The sequence below is a fragment of the Cryptotermes secundus genome, unplaced genomic scaffold (assembly GCF_002891405.2).
Source record: "Cryptotermes secundus unplaced genomic scaffold, Csec_1.0 scaffold298, whole genome shotgun sequence".
NCBI lineage: Eukaryota > Metazoa > Arthropoda > Insecta > Blattodea > Kalotermitidae > Cryptotermes > Cryptotermes secundus.
The window spans coordinates 204457-216857 of NW_019741976.1; positions in this window are offsets into that span (position 1 = coordinate 204457).

Below are 12401 nucleotides of genomic sequence, written 5' to 3' on the forward strand. Positions count from 1 at the left end.
CTTAATCGTTGAAGGGGTGCGTTCTATTGATCTTTTAAACTACAAGAGTTGCAAAAAGAGAATATGTTAAATTAGATTATTAAATCCGACTGTTCATTCAAGGCTACTAACACGTTTGATTACAAAATATATACTTTTTATGAGAATGCGTGACAGTATAACGGAACGCTTCTTATTCCACTTTAAAAGAATTATTACTGTGAAGGTCTCTGTATAAAGTTGGGGGGAACGAATTTCGGATAAATCACGCGGTTCTGCTTGTGTAACAAACCGTGTAGGTCACTGAATGCGAACGTACAAAGGACAGCCCTAATGAACTCTTTCCAAGACTGCGGTGCCACGCCCTCACGGTGATCGCGTATGTCTGAAAGTTCTGACGGCGGCCAATAGATGGCACGAGAATACCACTTAATAGCGTAAGAGGCTGATTGCTTGATTACATTCTCCAACTACGAAAATTTCACCGTCTGTTTTATCGTCGTCTGAGAACAATTTTCCGCGGTTTATTGATCCTTCACCTGTTTGAATATTTTTTTTCAAATGCATACGTCGTTTTATAGTGTGCAATGCTAAGATAATTTGAATTATTGAAGGTACAGGTAAAGAAGCGACCGTGTTGTACGTGTATGTATTCGTAGGTATCCAGCATTTGCCTGGAGAAGTTACAATTACAGAAAAAGTAAATGAGAAAATATAAGAAAGAACATCCCTTAACTATATTTTCTATCACTACAAAAATTATAAAAGTCTGAAATCCAGAGTAAGTGACAATTTATGTTGTAATTTCCCCACGTATAAACTAAGGTCTCGACCATTCTTTGTTACTCAAACGTTGGAATAAAGCTATTAATGAGAGATATTGCATTCGTTATTTCAAGGACATATACACACCCATTGTTTGAAACATATTTATAATGTATGATGATTAAAACGTTTACTAGGAGTTAGATAACGTGCAGTTTTGAACCCACTTCCTTATTTTGAAAAGTTAAAAGTCGGCTTATGAGTTCACATTGGCGTCTCCGTCTGTGTTTGTGTATTTGTATGTGTGTATCCCCCGTATTAACTTTTGAATAGCTGAAACAATCTTTATGAACCCAGGTATATCTCAATGGAGTAATTCATAAAACCCTTCCCTCAATAATACTAACATTACAGCCCAACAAATTTCGGAGATAAAACCTCACTATTACTTGAACACCTCTACCAGTCTTCACGAAACTTGGCATGTGTATCATGCGACATGAAGCCATTTCAACGGCGTACATCATACAGATTTCCCATCCGTAATATCAACATCACAGTCTTTCAGATTTCTGAGGCAAAACTTGAATGCCTATACCAATCTTAATGAAAATTGGTAAGTATATCTTACCATATCATTAAGCATACCTACTAAAATTTTCTTCCTACTTGTACTAGATACTCAAATTACCGTCAAAAAAGTAGGCAATTAGTTCTTCTCAGACCTTTTTGTTATTTAGCTAAGTGCTGTAACGTGTAGCATCTAAATTGCGTTGTTACTGTCGCTCCCACACTCTGTCTCTCTGTGTGTCTGTCCAAGTATGCCTCCATGAATTCTTATATTGAAGACCTACATCATTAGTTAATCCAGTTATATGAGGTTGCCCTTTCAATGCAGTTCTGACTTCCATTCCTGAACAATTCCCATACAGCTCCACAGAACTCCTTCAGACGTACAACGTAACCAAAATGTCTGGAAGAATGGTTTGAAGCAGTAAGCAGTTAAAGTGAAGAAAATGCTGTGCCATATTAACACATAAGAAAATCAGCTCCCCCCCCCCCCCCCNCCTGGCAGATCCCACTGTGAGGTTGTAGGCAACGAATTGTCATTTTTTTATCTTGTTTTCTCAACTTTAAATAATTCAGTTATTGATTTCCTGGAAATTATCCATTTTCTATTTAAGAATAAAAAACAGGACGATGGATCTAATGCTCAAAAAATCAATAATTGTATCATCGTACCGTCTTCACAAATTTTACATCTTATTTAAATTCGTTGTAAGTGGACTAGAGGTTTAGAGGTTCTTTTGTGAACCCAATCCCACATAAATCTGCTAGGCTACTTTCGTAGTAGTTAAACCTTCAGCTACCATGCAGAGCTCCAACATTTGTATTTAGCCCTGCAAACGGTGGGCTATTTACTATATTAAAATTAGTTACAGGAATTAGTCTCCTGCATAGAAATTGCCATGCCTTGGCCTACGTCTCTCGGTAACAGCGAATTCTCGTTATAGGCCTAAGGATTCGAGCCCGATATGCAGTCTTCCCGTAGTAACTTAATCTTTATTTTGTTGTTCACATTGCTTTGTCCTTGTTATGGTCTTCGCAAAGTTGTAAAGGGGGAAGAGTCTGAAATTTTAGGAACAGCAGCTTTGTCATGCTTTGTTACCGCACTGCTGCAGGGTACTTATTAAAACAAGCCTTCGTTATGAGACCAGGCCTTTGACTTCCAAGCCTTGCCATAGAGTTACCTGCTACGAACGACAAGGCTACTTTGGGGTGAATGGCGTCGTTCACAATTTTTCCGCACAGATGAAGCCAGAGCGAAAACTGTTCTTTATTCTAAACATCGACATATAACTTTCAATGCCTTCCATTGATAAAAATGTTTTACAAAGCTATTAATATCAGGCCGATCTCTTCGGATATGACAAATTTATAGGAAGTACGCCGACCCAATTGCTCGTGACATGTAAGGGGGTTAGAAATAGAAAGACAGGATCATTCATCGGGACACGTATCACACCCATCCGTCACTGAGGCATACAGCGCTCTGTTCATTAACAATTCGCGGGTGTCAGAAGATACTAAGCCTTAAGGTCCCCAACAAGTGACATATTTTCCCATATTCCAATTAAGAGTTTGTATGTTAAAACTTTTCAAGATTTATCATATATACGTCGGACTTCAAATTTCACGAGTTACGTCAGTCCTCTCCTATGGCAGTGTTCTTCCTATATTCTTGTGTATATTGTGTCCTATGTTGTGTCCGTTCCTTGTGACTGCGTGTGTTATTATACATGACACATATACATTTTAATCATTTTATAAAGGAGACATGATGGCATACAGTGCAATGGTTTGACGTAAATAAAACCACACCTGAAGATGGCACATTAGTGCCGAAACATTTAGTGAAGAGAAAGGTGAAATTGTATGCACTGTAAGACGGTTGATACAAATACACATCATTACTCGTGAATGTTTGTAAGAAAAACGAAATTGATATTCTTGAACCTAAAACGATTTCCCTAAAATAGAGACATGGTTAAAAAATGCTCCTCATCCCTGTCCTATGCCACATTTTCCGCTGAAGAACGTAAAACTTCCCTTAATTTCTAGGCATTAAGAAATTAAATTTTAAGGCTACTAATCTATAGGCGTGAAGATTCAAGCACCCAGTAGCCCATAGGAAACTCTGTTCGCCTTTAACTCATTGAATATAGCCTGAAGCGTGTCGTACGCTTCTCAGTTCTTCTGAAGACTTCGCGGCGCAGAGCAAACTTCGAAGTATGCCTTCTGGACATTGCCAACTTCCCAGCGTTCCTCCTGAACATTGACACTTGCTTTTGTGCCACAATGTCTGTCGTTGCATTGACTACGCTACCGGTGATCTATCACATTTCGATATATCAGCTGAAACCCATAAAACTTATATTATAGGCGACATTTATAAATTCTTCGTCGGTTATTGACAATTAGTTATCAAATATTTATCACCTCGAATATACGAGTGATATAGGATAAGAAAAAGGTAAAATTGTCTCTGTGCCTAAGAACTGCAACTTGAAATTGTACGAAGAGTGTAGGTACTACGTGGCTCATTTCTAAATTAGTCAGCAGGTAGAGTTGAATGAGCAGTCTCAAGCTTCGTCCGCCTTACTCTTGGGAAAGTCCTCTTTGTACCCAGTGGTTATGAGGCCGTGTGGACCCCAGATCTTGCCTAGAATTTATGCAAAAATAAATTGTCTGCGCCCCCCCCCGCGCCGGCGACTGCACAAGAATCATGCGGCCAACAGTAGGAAATGACTCAATGACCGAGCTGGTCTACTTCCTACATAACACAAGAGGTTATATGCAGAGCAGAACAAAGGTAATTGAACACAGTCTCTAAGTAAGTTTTCCTTTAAACATTGCTCTAATCACTTTGACTTAGGATGTGAAAGAACTAATAAACTACGAACTAATTAGTGCTTTTGGAAAGGAAAGATAAACATTGTCACTGGAAGGATCTTTGTAATTAAAATAAAACGACTTGTTCTATAGGTCGTTTTCAATTATTTTTTTTTATTTCTTCCATCCCCCAGGTGTAGTGTTTCTAAATTACCTTCATCTGAATCCAGATGTTGTTTTCAAGCTAGTTGCTTTGATTTCTCTCTTCCCGTATTCCAAATTGTAAGGGCTATTCGGAAAGTAACCTCCGGTGAGCTGTTAATAAAACAAACAATGAGAGAAAATATTTATTATCTAAGAGTACAAAAAATACATACTTACATAAGCTGTTTCTCAACGTAGTCACCACCGGAATTGAGGCACTTAAATCAGGTAATAAGTTTTGTGTGTCTGTGTGAAAGAAATCTGCTGCTAGCCACGTTTCGACACCTTCCATCAAATCCTCATCATTTTTTGAAGCGCTGTGATCCCACTCAGTTCTTCAGGCACAAAAACAGGTGTAGTCATTCGGAGCATGATCAGGGCTGTAAGGAAAGTGGTCAAACAACTCCCAGATCAAATGCCCCAGCAGTGCTACAATGAGAACAGCTGTATGCGGAAACACATTGTCCTGGAAGGATGTCAGCAATCCACGTCCTACTCTGATTTTGTTGTGTTTCGCTATACACTTCTGACGTTATTGTGGTCCCTTATTGCATGATTTCCTCCTTCATCACTCCATTCCTGTCCCATAAAACAGTTTTCATCAGCTTTCTGATAGGCAGACAACGTCTGTTTAAACTTTTTTGAGGTTATTTGGTAAATTTGTGTGTATCCAATGCTTTGACTGCCCCTTGGTTTCAACATTCACAAATCAAACCCAGGTTTCATCACCTGTCACTCTTACGACGTGACTGAGAAATATGTCGCCATCTTTGTGGTATCGCTCTAAAAAGTCAAAGCCAAAGTCATTCTCTGCGTTTTGTGCTCACCAAGGAGCATTTCCGGAACCCACCTTGCAAAGAACTACTGACAGAGTAGCCTAACTTCGTAGAGAACAGTGTGTGAAATATGTGGAAATTCGCACGAAAATTATAAAATTTTGAAGCCCCGTCTCTCAGAAATTTGTTAGTCAACACTTTGAAAAAGATCATCACTCACTACAAATGGCCGGCCGAACACTTCGCTCTTCATCATGAACATGAACAGTTGTTCGCCCATCTCTGAACATTCTGCACCATTGTTTCACAGTTCCTTCACTCGTTACATTTCGGCCGTAAATCGCCGCGCATAATTCACGATGAATTTCCTCAGCTCTCATGTTTGTAGCGTGAAGAAAGCAGATAACAGCGCGAATTTCGCAGCTGGCGCGATTATCAGTCGCAGAACACATAACTCAGTCTGTAGAGACAAGAACAAACACTAGGTGACTAGTCATGTGATGGTTTACAAGACAATGAGTCATGTGACACTACCCCACATGCGCGAGCTCTCCCCCGCTCCTACATAAATTGCCTAGAATAAAGGGAGGTTACTTTTCGAAGAGCCCTCGTACATTGAATGATACGTAAATACATTATGACTATAACAAGTAAGTCTGGAGAAGAAAATCCCAATATGTAGTCCATTCCGCCCGAGACGTTTTGCAGTATTGCAAATATAGCATCATCGCCAGATATTTCTCTTAGGTAATATATTGCCCAGTTAAAAATTGTTTCTGCGTCGTTTATTTGAAAATTCTTGGAGAGCAGAAAATATTGGTTTTGTTGACAGAAGGCTGTAGGTTAGGGGTTAGGGGGTGAGATTTACGAAGAAAATATTTTGAACTAGTCTTTCCTTTCCCTTCAGACGTCCCCAGTCTCCATTCCGCCCTCTGCTAACTCGATTGAATATGAATTTGAAAGTAGCTTCCCCATTTCTTGAGGCAATGTGTCCGACTGGAACTGTTCTTCAGCATCAGTAACATCCTTCCATCGGCCTCACTAACTGCACGTCCTCACCACGCTACCCTCATACTCTCTACGTCACTCAAACCTGCACCCACCCACCCTTTCGCTCCCTAATGCACCCCCTCACATTCTGCTTCTGGACCATTTTTCTTCGCTTCACCCTTTGTAATTCGAAATCCCCTCCTCCTCCGCTCGCCTCTCAGCACGCCCCCCCCCCACCAGTCTTCTTGATTTATGGCTACCTCGTCCGTTCTGACTGGGTTTCATCAATATCCTGGAGAAATTCGAAAATGAAGCTATGTACTTTCTTTCTTTAGTTTCGAGTAATGCTATCTTAGCACTGCAATCTTGTGTGCTGCATCCAGCATCTATATCCTTGCTAGCGAAATGTTGTACAGTGTTCTTGAAGTCAGTCATCTGCCAGCTAAATAGTTGGCAGGTGCCAGAGAGACGATTTAAAATATATTCTTCCACAGATGGACGGCCTCTCTGGTCTAGTGGTCAGAGTTCCAGGCTACAAATCCAGATTTCCGGGTTCGATTTCCGGTGCTACCAAATTTTCTGAGAAATAGTGAGTCTGAAACGGGGTCCACTCAGCCTCGTGCGGATAATTGAGGAGGTATTTCAAGGAAATAGTGGCTCCGGTCTAGAAAACCGAAATTAACGGCCGTGGGGATTCGTTGCGCTGACCACGCGACAACCTCTATCCACTAAAATTGGCACTAACTTAGACGACAAGTGGGGGTCGCTCGGTCGATATAGTGTGCTTGCGGACTGAACCCACGGAGTTCTTTTTTCTTCCATAGATGTTCGATTACCTCTCTTAGTACCCCACTTCTCCTTGAAGGCTTCGAATATGGGCTAAAATGATTGATGCAAACTGACTTAAAATAGGTCGCATTATTAGAGAACACCATATAGAACTGCTCCAGAAAATCGGTTAAATTTTACGACATCAGGCACATACCAAAATTTTGTAATACCTGAATAATGCAAAATACACACGTGGTCATAGTTTCACTGCATTTAGTATGAAGACAAGTTTCTGCTTTTTATCCAAATATCGAAAGAACTGAAAAGACTTAATTCCATCAACAGATTGCCTTTCAGGCTATCATCATCATCATCATCATCATCAGTAATCTGTCAAGACGACAGGTCCACAGTCTCTTTCAAAACAATTCCTCCACTTAATGCGATCTAGAGCTTTCTCCTTCGGCAAAATAATTTGCTGAAAGTAAATCGACGTTTAGGAGGAATAAGTTGCTTCCATCTTCAGGGTAAAAAACAAGCTGAACCAGGTATGCTACCTAAACATGGAGGCGACATGTTCTTCTGAAAGGTGGGCTAGCTTTTAAAGGACTATACAGCCTTATATACCAGACGGTAGACTCTTCATAACAACCTATGTGAGAGCCTCAAATCCCACAACGACAGGATTATTTGCAGCATAACATCAGGATTAGAAACGGCATGTATGTTCATGTGCATACGTGCGAATAATAGTTGAAGATGAAGTTCTTGAACATCCCCTACATACTAACGGTGAGAGCTTCTAAGCGATGAATAAACAAATATGTTAAAAATTTGAAATCATAATGATGTGATTAAAAGATCTTTAGGATTCAACGGGACCATCATAAATACTATGCTTAAATTTGTGGTTTAGTTAACATTATTGGCCTGCCAACGAAATGTGTACGTAACAGTTGCTAGGAACATTCAGAAGGAAGTGTGTTTTCCTGTGTGGATTACAGATTTCAAGTTCTGTTCTATCATGGAATTGCCTTCAGTATGTAAACACTATATTACCACAACAATGATACCAGTGTATTGCCCTATATAAATTTGACACAATTTTGTTCATCCATGCGGTGGAAGAGATATGGAGGCGATATATGACAAGAACAACTCATAAACAACACACAACTCATAACCTCATTTTCATTCAATACAAACTGAATGACTGCCTATTAAAAATTATTCTTAGAAAATTAAAGAAAATAATTCTGAACACAAAAACAGAACAACAGGAGACAGGACAACAGATATTGCAACAGTTGCTTAGCAACTATAGATATTTTTCCGAACAATTCATATGGAACATGGAAATGTTGCGAATATTGCAAGCAATTGTATCTTCCCCAACCTAAGACAAGAAACAGTAGAGGAAAATATTCACACAAAATATTTACGCGAACTTTGAGAAGATTTCAACCGAATATATTCGAACATTTCTAGGACATGTAAGCTTATTCTGTAGGTCAAAAGGGCATAACCTTCTCTGCTATTAGAAGCGTGTGCGGAGGCTGGGGAATTTTATAAGCTTGTTATAAAACAGGGTAATATTGGCCCCATAAGATTTTACGTGTCTTGAACAATGGCCTGCTATTAAAGTTGCCTTGCTTTTATTAAGGCGAATAGTGGCAAACACAGATTCCTGCACTGTCATACACGTGAAAATGTTATTGCATTTGTTTATGCGAGACTCATATATCGTACAGGAGAGGGATAAACAGGATGTTGGGGGGGGGGGGGTGTTCTGATTAAATCAAGTTTGCTTTTCCTTGGCCATTAACAGTAAATCCGAGAAGAACACAAAATAACTCTAAAATGAGCTTCGTTGGAACTATGTTTGTTGGGAGAAAGTGTTAGGTGCACATGCCTCGGGGAGGGGGGGCAAGGGTTAATGGAACTGAATGTGCTTATCCACCTGAGACCAGCTGTTATCACCAGCTCTCCCCTCTGCTGGGGCTTCATGCTTGTTCTGTTTCATGTATGGGCTAAGTGCTTAATGGTCTCAGGCAAGACTAGGTTTCCTCACAAATGTCAACGTAAGCGGAAACTGCAAGATGATACCGTATGCAGGCATGCAGAATCCAATAAGTAATGATATAAGATATAAAAGCAACATGGGGAAGAGAAATAGGCCCACATTTACATGTGCAGGAAATAAAGGAGAAAGCAGTTAAAAACTAGAGGTCACCTTTAACATGGATTAATTATGAAGAAAGCAGTCTTCTGGGATTTGGCACCGTGTATATGTGGTGTTAACCGACGTTTCGGAGGAACGTATCGCCTCCATCTTCAGGGTAGAAGAAAAAATATAAGAAATCTGCAAGCGAAGAGACCGTGAGAACCGCTATAGCTGTGTGTATTTCCACACAGTCTGCTTTTACCGGTTCTCACGGTCTCTTCGCTTGCAGATTTCTTATATTTTTTCTTCTACCCTGAAGATGGAGGCGATACGTTCCTCCGAAATGTCGGTTAACACCACATATAGACGGTGCCAAATCGCAGAAGACTGCTTTCTTCATAGTCACCGCCGTGAAAGCCTCAAATATTACATGGATTAATTATGTTAATATAAAATTATTGCTTGCTAACGCACACTCCATATTTCTCGATTTACATGATTTGAAGTATGAGGATGTGTAGCAAAGGGGAGGTCTCATTTGTATACTACTACTTTTAAAACAGATAAAAGGTAAAACATTCGAAACAGCTATCAGTGTTTTTATTAAGAAAGAACCTGTATGCTAGATAACTCGTCCATTCATCGAATGGGATCTTCTTAAACTAATCTACACCGATATACTAAAATTTCTTTTGAATGTGTATTTCCATTGCCCAATGCCTTATTATGTGCTGCCTTGGCGTCTAGCAATAGTCATTTGATGCATCCAGTGTGTGGAAGGGAATTAAGGACAGTTAAAATACGTTTCCGTCGGTCACGGTAGCCGAGTGGTCCAAGGCATATACCGTTTTCGCTTGCTCGGAAACTGGGATCGTGGGTTCGAATCCCACTCAGGGCATGGATGTTTGTGTGTGTGCGTTTTTCTGTGTTTGTGTACATGTAGAGGCCTTGCGACGAGCTGATCACCCGCCCAAGGAGTCCTACCGTATGTGTAAGATCTAGAAAAACCGAAGCGAACGGAGAAGTTCATGGAGGTAGGCCTAGGCCCACTGTGGCTGTAGTGCCAAAAAAAAAAAGTACGTTTCCAAACTGAAGTGTGAAATCCGTATTCATTTCAATAAGTTCCTTAGGCAGTTCCAATCATGTGGAGTGGGGAAAAGAATGAATGGGTTTCAAATGCTAACACTCGAAAGTCTCTGGATTCGAAATACGAGCTTTTGAGTAGTCGGAAATATGACACAGTTACGTACTTTGTACAGATATATAATGTGGCATAAATCTTTTCATCTTAGGTTGAAAACTATGCTATTCTACGCCAATGACTTCTCTATCGCTTGAGATTGGGCGTTGCTTAGACTGTTGATCACGGAAAAGTGAGGTTAGAGAAAATTAAATACTGCCGCTGAATTTCATCCACTTTAAATTTAGTATCGAATTTATGGGACAAAAATTCACAATAGGTTTATTATGTTATTGTCACGTATCCGGGGATCCGTGACTAATACCGGATTCTGGATTGGATAATTGAATTTATTAACGCCTTCTATTACAATCAATGATAACAGCTCACAATCAATGGCTGATTACGACTCGGTACATTCCTTACTGGACTACGAGTGTCTTCTCTTCTGAGTGACTGACTTGGTTCTGACTTACGTGTCGGTCACTTCTTCAGCTTCCGCTGTCCGCAGGTTAACACTCCAGAGCTGAACACTCAACTGAATTACTGAGCCATGGAACTGCCTTCTGAATTCTCTAATGACTGAATGATTGAACGCTCGAATCGTTTACGTGTCCCCTTTTCATAACTTCGAGGCGAACCGAATATAGATCACCCCTTCAAACAGTTCTTCAGTTATTCTCTGTTTATCTATTGCTACGAAACATGTGTTAAATTCGTAGCAACCGTCCGGTTTTCTCACAAGCCTATCCGTTGCGGCGGATACGTGCCCAGTGAGCCGTTGTCTAGCAAATGGACTATTCCGGCTTTCAGGCGTCATGTCACAGTATTAATTTGTATCTTGAATATATTTCGTTATCATTAACATTTTTTGCAGGTGTCTAGGCTAGATCTGAAATGACTTGGGAAATCCTGTGTAACATCTCTGCTATCTTCATATATTCAGAAATTTTATTATATTTACATCGTCCATATAATCAGTTAGCTGGCTATGATATTGTAGTTTTGGGTAGAATTAATACGATTAATCTTTGGAAATTCTCCCGAAATTTTAAACACACTAAGAAATTTACGAGCTGCAGTACCCTGTTACTCTATAATTTATGTTATAATGTTCACGTTCTAAGCCTCGCTTTTGCTTACGACGTCTATATACTTAAACTGTCATTGCCGAGCAAAGTATATTGCTCTCGAAGCCTGATGGTGACAATATTACTTAGAGCGCATCACAAGTAGAACTGAGTTTCATAGACAAATTTTAGTGTTATGTATAGGATATATGATTCATTCATCAGTAATCTGTCAGACGACAGGTCCACAGTCTCTTCCAAAACAGTTCCTCCACTTAATGCGATCTAGAGCTTTCTCCTTCAAATGAGAATATCCTCTTCTGTCCCCAAGGTCATCCAGCATCTTCTTACGTCTTCTTCCTCGTCTTCTGGTCACTTCTATCTGCCCCTCTATCTTTCCTTCAATAACTTCTTTTAGAAGGCAGTTACTGCGTAAGATATGAGCAATCCAATTAGCCTTCCGTTTTCTTATTTCGTGTACAATATATATGATATTTTATCATAAAACAACCAAGGTACCAAAGGAATATAATTACAAAACTTCGAAAAGCTTAGAAATTATTTAAAACTAATATATTTTAACACGCTCTGCCTTACATGCAGCAAAGAAGATAAATTTATAATTTTGCACATAGTTTCTCAAAGCTGAAGTGCAATTTTGTTGAATGGTCATCATGAAAAAGAGACAAAATCTGGATAATTTTATTTCTAAAGGTACTTATAAATATTACGAAAACGGGGATAATAAGAACAAAAATGCAACACGTGTTGGACACATATAAATGCTACATAAGGTGAAACAGAACAAAAAATTGTATGAGTTGATCTCCGTCACGTGACTGACTGCGTAGACAGGTCACTTTATTCAGGAACAGACAGCCATGCGAAGTGCCAGATTAATGTGGTATGACCAATAGTGAGTGCCGCGGTGGTAATATTTTGACATTTAAATCACTTCTGTCATTTAATTAATCCTGACTGGAAGCATTGTACATTCGCGTGTCCATGTTCGCAATAGTCATACTTTGCGCTGAGTACACCTCTGCTACGCCACTGGTTGTGCACTATATTTGTACATTTGTTGGTCCAGTTACTGTCATTAGATCAAA